Raw genomic sequence first — 9,031 nt, 5'->3', positions numbered from 1 at the left:
CCGTATTGTTTCTCACTACCTGTAAAGCTGATTAATTATGTTGTTATTTTCACATTTTGCCAAATTAATGTAAATGTTTGATGTTAAACTTTGATTCTGTAAATAAATGGCCACATTAATTTTGATGGGTCAAAGATAAATAACGTCTCACGTTACATTTTATTAAATTCAATGCACGTTATATACAGTCCAGAAAAATGAAAGAATCCGTTTTAATCAGGTGAATATCTCAGGATATGTTCATCTACACAGTCACCATCCAGCACATTATTTTATCAACTGAAGTTATTGAAGTTCCATGATTTGGTAGATTATAGTATTTTATCAGTTATGTATAGGGCTCAAAATAACACATTACCATTAAATATCCAAACAAATTTTGTTGAAAGACAAAGTTGTTATAATCTTAAGGGGATAGAGATATTTGTCAAACCAAAATTCAGAACTAGTCTGAAGGGAAGGTCTACCTCAATCCAAGGAGTTGGGTTGTGGAATGGTTTAGAGAGTGATGTGAAAAATGCCAAGTCAATGTGTACATTTAAGAAAAAGATCAAAGCTGAATTGTTAAAAAAGTATATATGTAGCTTAGTGTGTGTTTTGTATTAGAATTAAAAAAATTAGAAAGTTATTAATTTTGTTCTGTTACTTGAAAATTATTATGATTGAAATAATTGTTTGAAAAAAGGGGCAGATATAATAAGATTTTTTCTTCTTTCTGCTGCCTTTCATTTTAAATCTTTTGTATCTTTTTTATATTGTTATGGAATTGTTTTGTACTTTTTTAAAATGAATAAACTTTATACCATACCATACCATAAAATGGCGTCTCATGTCACTGATTAAACAATCTACTCACAGTTATCTCGGTCACATGGCAGAAAATTAACTCGAAAAAGAAAATAATCCGTTGTAATCAAACAATTAATGTCCTTTGTGCTTGAACTAGCTTTAAGAATAATTAATTAGTAGTGTGTCCCCAGCAAAGCTGTCCTGACATACTACAAAATGAAGATTTTCTGTAAGCAGAAACTGCACCAATATTATCCGGATCTAGTTTTTGTTAGTTTTTTTCATAGTCTTTTTTTCTGATTAAGTTTATTTATGTTTTGTGATTCCTGTATTTAGTTTCATTATTTGTGTTTTCTCCTGTGTTCACTCAAGAGGTTTCAGCTCCTCTGCCCTGTAATGCTCACATCATCTGTTTAAACAGTTATATGTACATCTAATGATTACTTTCTGGGAGACTAATTTGAGTTAAAAATAAATCTATATTCTGAGCTTTAGAAACTTTTTTGAACAGCAAGATTTCATTCATTCAACCTTTATTTATACAGATTAATCCAATTTAGACTCGGGGACTCATTTACAAGAGAGACATGATAAAGATGATTTGCCACAAAAAGTTGTACCCCTGGGTATGCTCTCTGTTAATTAATAGATAAGTTACTTGAAGTTTTATAGCATTTTTAATTACAATGGCACAATGTTTTCAGGAAAAAATATAAATAGAAAAGTAAACAGAAGTGTTGCACATCAACATTAGCAGATGAATTTAGCCTTTTTATTGCACCTGTACTGTACAGCTAAATAACAAAGACAAAACAATTTTGGCTGGCTTATTTTAGCTGTGATCCAGTCAGTAATGCTGATGGTCAGGAAGCATGAGCTTTTTTGTGCCATACTATCCATCCTCCTCATTAAAGCCCTGCTACCCTAGTGGCAAGACAAGAACCTCATGTGGATGCTTGAGTTTGCCCAGAGGCAGGTGAGCCCATCATGCAGGTAAGTCTTACAATGTAGCTTATCCACAGGGTTCCAAGCCTCTAGTTCATTCATCACTTAGCTGACACATTCCTGCTGTCTGCCTGAGGCACACACACACACAGCAGGTTGTTGTCCTCCCACACAGCACCATGCAGGAAAACTCACAACCCTGTTCACCTCCAACACTGAATCATTTTTTTTATAGCTGGAGGTGAAGAAGCCTAGAGTTTAGTGTCAGTTGTTTTATAGGAGATAAATTATTTTACACATTTGAAATTTGGCACAGATGCCTATGTCAAAAGATTATTTCTTGTATCTTTTTCAGTCTCTCAATGTCAGGGTCATGATGTACGCAATACTATTATTGAATTTGCACAACTAACCACAACTATCCATCCATCCATCCATCCATTATCTTTACCCGCTTCTTTCATTTTGGGTCACCGGTGCCCATGTCACTTGTTATGGCGTTCTAAGTATGCTTTGCCTACCTGGATCTGTCCTCCAGCACTAATGTTAAAAATCTTGGTGTTATTTTTGACCAGTACATGTCTTTTATCCCCCACATTAAAAACATTACTAGAACTGCCTTCTTCCACCTGCGTAATATCGCTAAAATTAGAAACATCTTATCTAAAAATGATGCAGAAAAACTTGTCCATGTATTTGTCACGTCTAGACTGGACTGTTGCAATGGTTTATTATTTGGATGTCCAAATACGTCTTTAAAACGTCTTCACTTGATCCAAAATGCTGCTGCCAGAGTCTTAACTGGAGTTAGTGGGAGAGATCATATCTCTCCAGTTTTAGTTACTCTCCATTGGCTCCCTGTCAAATCCAGAATAGAATTCAAAATCTTACTTCTAACCTACAAAGCTCTCAACAACCTGGCTCCATCTTATATTACAGATCTTATTGTTCCATATTTTCCTAACAGAGCACTTCGCTCTCAGACTGCAGGTTTACTTGTGGTTCATAGAATTTACAAAAACAGAATGGGAGGCAGATCTTTCAGTTATCAGGCTCCTCTCTTGTGGAACCAACTTCCAATCTCTGTCCGTGAGGCTGAAACATTATCCAGTTTTATAACTAGGCTTAAGACTTTCCTTTTTGCTAAATCCTATAGTTAGGGTGGGCTTGGGTTTCCTGAGCTGTCCCTTAGTTGTGCTGCTATAGGCTTAGACTGCTGGAGGACAAACTGACCACAATTTTCACTCTGCTGCTGTCTTTACTTACTCTGTTCAACCTGTTTTGTATTTGTAATTATTTTTTCTATCCTTAACGTGTTCTTTTGTCTTTCAGATACACCTGGACCTATACCTGGACCTACCATTCTGTGTTCGTCTGTCTCTCCTTCCTGTCCTCTCAACCAGCCGGTCAAGGCAGATGGCCGCTTGTCCTGAGCCTGGTTCTGCTGGAGGTTTCTTCCTTTTAAAAAGGATTTTTTTCCTTTCCACTGTTGCCACTGTGCTTGCTCAGGATTGTAAACTGCAACGAAGCCAAGATTCAACTTGTCTGCTGGATTCCTTAGATAGAGAACTTTACTAATTGGCTTTTATGTATGTGAATGTTTCTGTAAAGTGCCCTGAGACAACTTTGTTGTGACTTGGCGCTATATAAATAAACTGAATTGAACTGAATTGAATTGGATCTTTCATCCAGCTATGATGTGTTGGACTGACTCATAAGCATCTTTGCAGAGCCTGCATCTCGAGTTTTGTCGGGTAAGGTATTGGGCTATATTGAGCTTGTGCTGAGGGCCTGTTTTTGAGTGGTCGTTATTAGTGCCTCTGTGCTATCCTTCAGTCCAACCCTTTCTAGCCACTGGTAGGATTTGTTGATATAGGCCAGATCCTCAATCTGCCAGTGGTACATGCTACACAGGGGCTTATCTTTCCATGATGACTCCTCTTGTTGTACCATAACCTGCCTAACTCTCTATAGGCACTTGGTTTTGGTTTATTTTCTTGCGGTCTCATCATGACTTCCATTTGCTTGTGGGATTCCATGGTATTTGCAGTTGTCCTGGACATCTGCAGTGTTGCCTAAAGGTAGTTCAACCCCTTTAGTTGTGATCACCTTGCCCCATTGCATACTATTCAACTGCAATTATCCAATCCTAATGACATTCCAGTGTTCTTGCTATATATCCTGGTGAGGTGGATCAGTATTCATTTTTGATCTCACTCATTTTTGTCATACAGCTTGATCTAATACATTTAAATGAGGTGACTGATGATTGTTCAACTTTGGTACCAGTATCTATTGCCACTCTTTGCAATGATCTGGCTGAGGGGTTCAGGCCTATGTAGAACAGGACAGTGCATTACCGTGGTATATGCCACATTTGATGCTGACTTGTTCAGTTGGCTTTGAATTGGTCTCTGGTGTTATCTTCCACATTTCCATTGAGTTATTGATGAAAACATGTAGTGGCTTCCAAAACAGTTCAATCTGGTCCTCTGGACATTCAAAAAAACAAAACAAAGCAAAAAAAAAAAAAAAAAATGTAGAAACGTTTTATCCTGATGCATGCTCAATAACCCAGGTAGAAAAATCTAAAAAAGTTAAATCAGGTCCTCTGGACATTCAAAAAAACAAAAAAAAAGCAAATCAACAAAAAAATGTAGAAACGTTTCATCTCTCAACCGAGAGACTTCCTCAGTCTGAGGAGCTGTATTCAGCTCAGTCTCTTAAATAGCACTGTCTCAGAGTGGATCAACCAGTTTTGCTGCTGACAACCAAAACCAGCTGATCACATGCTCAAGAAGGACCATCAGCCTAACAATGGATCATTAGCACACTGATGGCTGTTGGCCAGCGGTCACTCTTTCAGGGATGAAGATGTTCACATCCTGGACAGAGAGGAACGATAGTTTGAAAGAGGAGTAAAGGAGGCCATCTTTGTGAAAAGAAACCGTCCATCGTTAAACAGGGGTGGAGGCCTCCGGGTTCAACTGTCCCCCTCTTACAATGCTGTGATTGCTAATATCACTCAGCCCTCTGTGAACAGTAAACAGCCATCAGTGTGATAGCTTATTTTGGTTACAGAAATGAAACTGGAATGGAGGAAGAAGAAGGTTTTAAATTTGTTTTCAGCAAAAATCTCCACACTGACTTTAAAACGTCAGTACAAATGATGGCAAATTTCAGAGAAAAATCCATCAATGAGATTAAACAGTGTGCTGTGAATGTGTTTGAGGCATGTTCTCATGCTAAGACGCCCATAGAGGTGTTTCCTGGTATAAAGGTTAAACCCCACTCGCTATAACTGGAAGGACGGCGTGCATCGCCTCCTTCTCCTAAAAACGGCGAGAAAAAGCAGTCTTTTCAAACTAACAAACCGCGTAATGAAGGTGCACGCTGGGACAAAAAAGCTCCTCTTTCAGAGGATGAACGTGATTATCGTAAATGGGGTGTGCGTAGGACGCAAAGATATGGGAACCAAGGTGTGACCCATATTATCAGGGGAAGTCCGAAAAGGAACCCCCAAAAGACGTACCTAACCCTCCCCCACCTCGGACGAAACGAACCGAGGCGAAAAAATCACAAAGGTTCCAGAAACAAGGCCCTACACCTCTGAGCTCGGAAGAGACAGAGAAACTACGCAGGTTGTTAGAAACTTTGAAACACACTGACACGGGAAACCAACCTGGAGCACTAATCAGTGATGTAATCACTATTACATCTGAGGGCGCGAATGACAACATCACAGATGTCGGTGGAACACACCAAGACATTGTTGTTGTTGCCTCCAACAACCCCTCATCGGAAGAAGGGGGGGTAAACTCACACACAAACGATGACGAGTCATCGCAAGCTGAACACTCAGAAACAGCTACTGCTGTGCTGACGGTTCAGACAAACCAAGATTACACAGACAAGGCTGAACGTGTGAAGAAACGTCAGAAAAAACCTAAGAGGTTTCTGTGTAACTTTATCAGAAGGGGGTCGCCAAGAAGGCATACCTGTCAGTAACGCTCGAAGGTGTCCTCACACATGAAGCACTACTGGATGGTGGGGCAGACATAACAATTATGTCAGCTAAACTGATCGAGGAGCTGAGGTCAGCCGCTGCCAGTGCTGACAGGATTATACCTCTCACAGAATGTGCTATAGAAATGCAGGGTCTCTCAGAGAAGAGGACAACCCTGACAGCTATAGCAATAGTTCACATGCAGATTGGCAGAATGACACTATACCACCCGGTACACGAGTCTCGTGTTGACTCATTCCCATTTTTGGTTGGCCAGGATTTTATAAATCGCTTTGATGCGATTATAGATTATGGTGATCAGACGATGTGGGCCAAGGTGAGCAAACCACTGTCAATACAAATGCCTCCGGAGTGTAACACAGACTGCCTAACAGCAGGTACCGCGGAAGGCGCAAAGGACTCCTCAGCCGAGGACACAAGCCCGGTGAGTATTCCTCTGACATCATGTGAAACCAAAGAGACCCACCCGGTGGTCCAAACTCTGACCCAACAAGACAGCCTCCTCTGTGAGCTGGAGCAGTCAGAGTCCACCAAACACTACCTACCACTGGTAGTTAAGGGTGTAGAGATCCAAGGATCCCACACCAACGATGCTGTTCTGTCTCTGTGGACAGATAAATCAGCAATTAACCGAGCTTTCTATGAAATCTTGGTTCACAAACACGTGGGTCTAGAACTAATTAAAAAAGCTTTCCGCTTTCCATTAATTCCCAATAGTTCACAGGTAATGACCGCAGAAGGAGTCATTAACCTAAAACTGAACTGGAACCAACGAGAACTGGTTCACCCGTTTCTCGTGATCCAAATCTTACCACATGCAACCTACATAGGCTCTGACATTTTGGTAAGGTTGGGTGTCCACGTGGACACCATCAACAAGGTGCTGTGGTCCCTAAAACCAGCCACAAAGGATCCTCCTGTGCTAGAAACAGCAAACCTTAAGGCTGGGCAGACCATTCCAGAGGCCTGCCAGGTTGCTAGCAACCAAACCACCACAGTACCACCTCAGGTGATTAACCTAATGGTGTGAATCCACATCATAGCTGGACAAGCTATTAGCCATAAACAGGCATATTTTCAACCTTCTCCTGCATTTTTCAATTTGGGACTGTCCGTGGAAGCCACGAACCAAGTGAGCCTTGACTCCAGGACCACATCTGTTGCTGTGTGTAACACAGGCACGGATGAGGTGCTGATCCCAAAAAAACACTATGCTAGGATGGTTGATTTCCACTGACTTTCATGATTTTGAACTAGGCATTCCATTTCTGGGAGGACTCCCAGATAACCTGGTACCGAGTCAAGAAGCTGGGCCGGTATGGTTCACAAAACCAACACAGGCCATAGCTCTTTTCTCAACCGATGACGTCGACCAAGGACCTCAAACCTATGGTGTCTTACCTATAGACAGGGCCGACGACTCGGAAAGGGATTCGTTGGAGCTCCCCAAAGAGCAAGAACCCTTATCAGTCTCATCACAGATTGAACAGGTGGTCGCCCAAGCCGACGCTCTGACATCTGATGAAGAAAGAGACAAACTTCGCCAAGTTCTTTTAAAATATGAAAAGTCATTTTCAACTGACTCAACAGATTGTGGGTTGACCTCACTCCACACAGTGAGCATCCCAACCCCACCCAACGCACCGCCAACATTTGTCAGACAATACAAGATCCCTCTGGCAGCACATCAGCCTGTCCAGGAGATCATTGATGACCTTTTGGTCAAAGGTATAATCAGACAATGTAATAGCACCTACTCTGCGCCTTTATGGCCAGTTTTAAAACCAAATGGTAAGTGGAGACTTACCATAGACTACAGGAAGCTAAATAAACAAGTACCTTTATCCAGGTGGCCAATGACTCAGCTCCATCAGGAACTGCCAAAGGTCACCGATGGTAAGTACTTCTCGACCCTCGACGTCGCCTCTGGTTTTTGGACCATCCCTGTGCACGCCGAGGACCAACACAAACTAGCTTTCACTTTTGGCAGCCGACAATACACCTTTACCAGGTGTCCCTTTGGCTACGCTAACTCACCTGCAGAGTTCAACATCTTTTTGAACAAAGCATGTCCAGACGCCCACGAGCGTGGGACACTGATCTACGTGGACGACATCCTTTTGAGGCAGCCAACACTGGACTCTCATTTGGCTGAGATCGACCACGTCCTAAATCAGCTAACAACTGCTGGTGCTAAAATCTCACTGTCAAAGTGCCAGTGGTGCAGAACCAAGGTGGACTACGTTGGCCTCCTAGTAGGTCCGGACGGAGTACAACCACAATTGACTCACACCCAAGGCCTAGACAACCTCAAAGTCCCAACCAATCTCAAAGAACTACAGAGTTTTCTGGGAGTGTGTAATTACTCACGCCAGTTCATAGAGCATTATGCGGATCTCGCAAAACCACTGACTGAACTCTTAAAGAAAGACGTTCCTTTTGTCTGGACTGATACACAGCAGCAGGCAATGAACGCTCTTAAAGACAGGCTCAAGTTAGCCCCATGTCTAGTCTACCCAGACTACAACAAAGAGTTCTACTTGGAAGTGGGCTTCTCAACTCACTGCATAAGTGCAGGTCTGTACCAAATACACGACAAAGACAAGCGTGTTGTGGCCTACACCAGCAAAACAATGGCAGGCCCTGAACTACGGTATTCAGACTGTGAGAAGGCTCTATTGACCACTGTGTGGGCAGTGAAACATTTCTCCTGCTATATTGGTGGACAGAGGATTATTGTGGAGATACAACACCAGCCAGTAACGTTTCTAAACAGCCAACGCATCAGAGATGGTGTGGTGACAAACTCACGTGTAGCCACATGGCTTATGGCACTTCAAAGTTTTAACCTAGACATCCGCTACGGTCAAAATAAGAAGTCACACTTGGGCACTGATTTGGCAATCTGCCAAGAATGTACACAGGATGTACTAGCCACCCAACAGCCGGTTGTGAGTAAACCCTCAGCTGCTGAGGACCCAAATCGCCACTTCTTTGATAGCAATATCTGTAAAGATATGGCGACATTGTACGTGGATGGATGCTCATTCCACCACGAGAAAATCTGCAAAGCAGGTGTTGGAGGAATTCTCCTCCAAGACCTAGAACAGGTCACATTTGGCTATAAATTGGGCTCTCAGTCTTCTCAGTACGCTGAGATTGCAGGAATCCTAATAGGCCTACAGATGGCAGTGGAACGCTCCATCCAGACGCTAGTCATCTGCACTGACTCTAACTATGCTCGACTTAGTTTCTTGTGTCATCTCGCTC

This window comes from Nematolebias whitei, chromosome 15, assembly GCF_014905685.2.
Source record: "Nematolebias whitei isolate Nwh7 chromosome 15, NemWhi1, whole genome shotgun sequence".
NCBI classification, from domain to species: domain Eukaryota; kingdom Metazoa; phylum Chordata; class Actinopteri; order Cyprinodontiformes; family Rivulidae; genus Nematolebias; species Nematolebias whitei.
Note: the sequence above shows the minus strand (reverse complement) of the source record.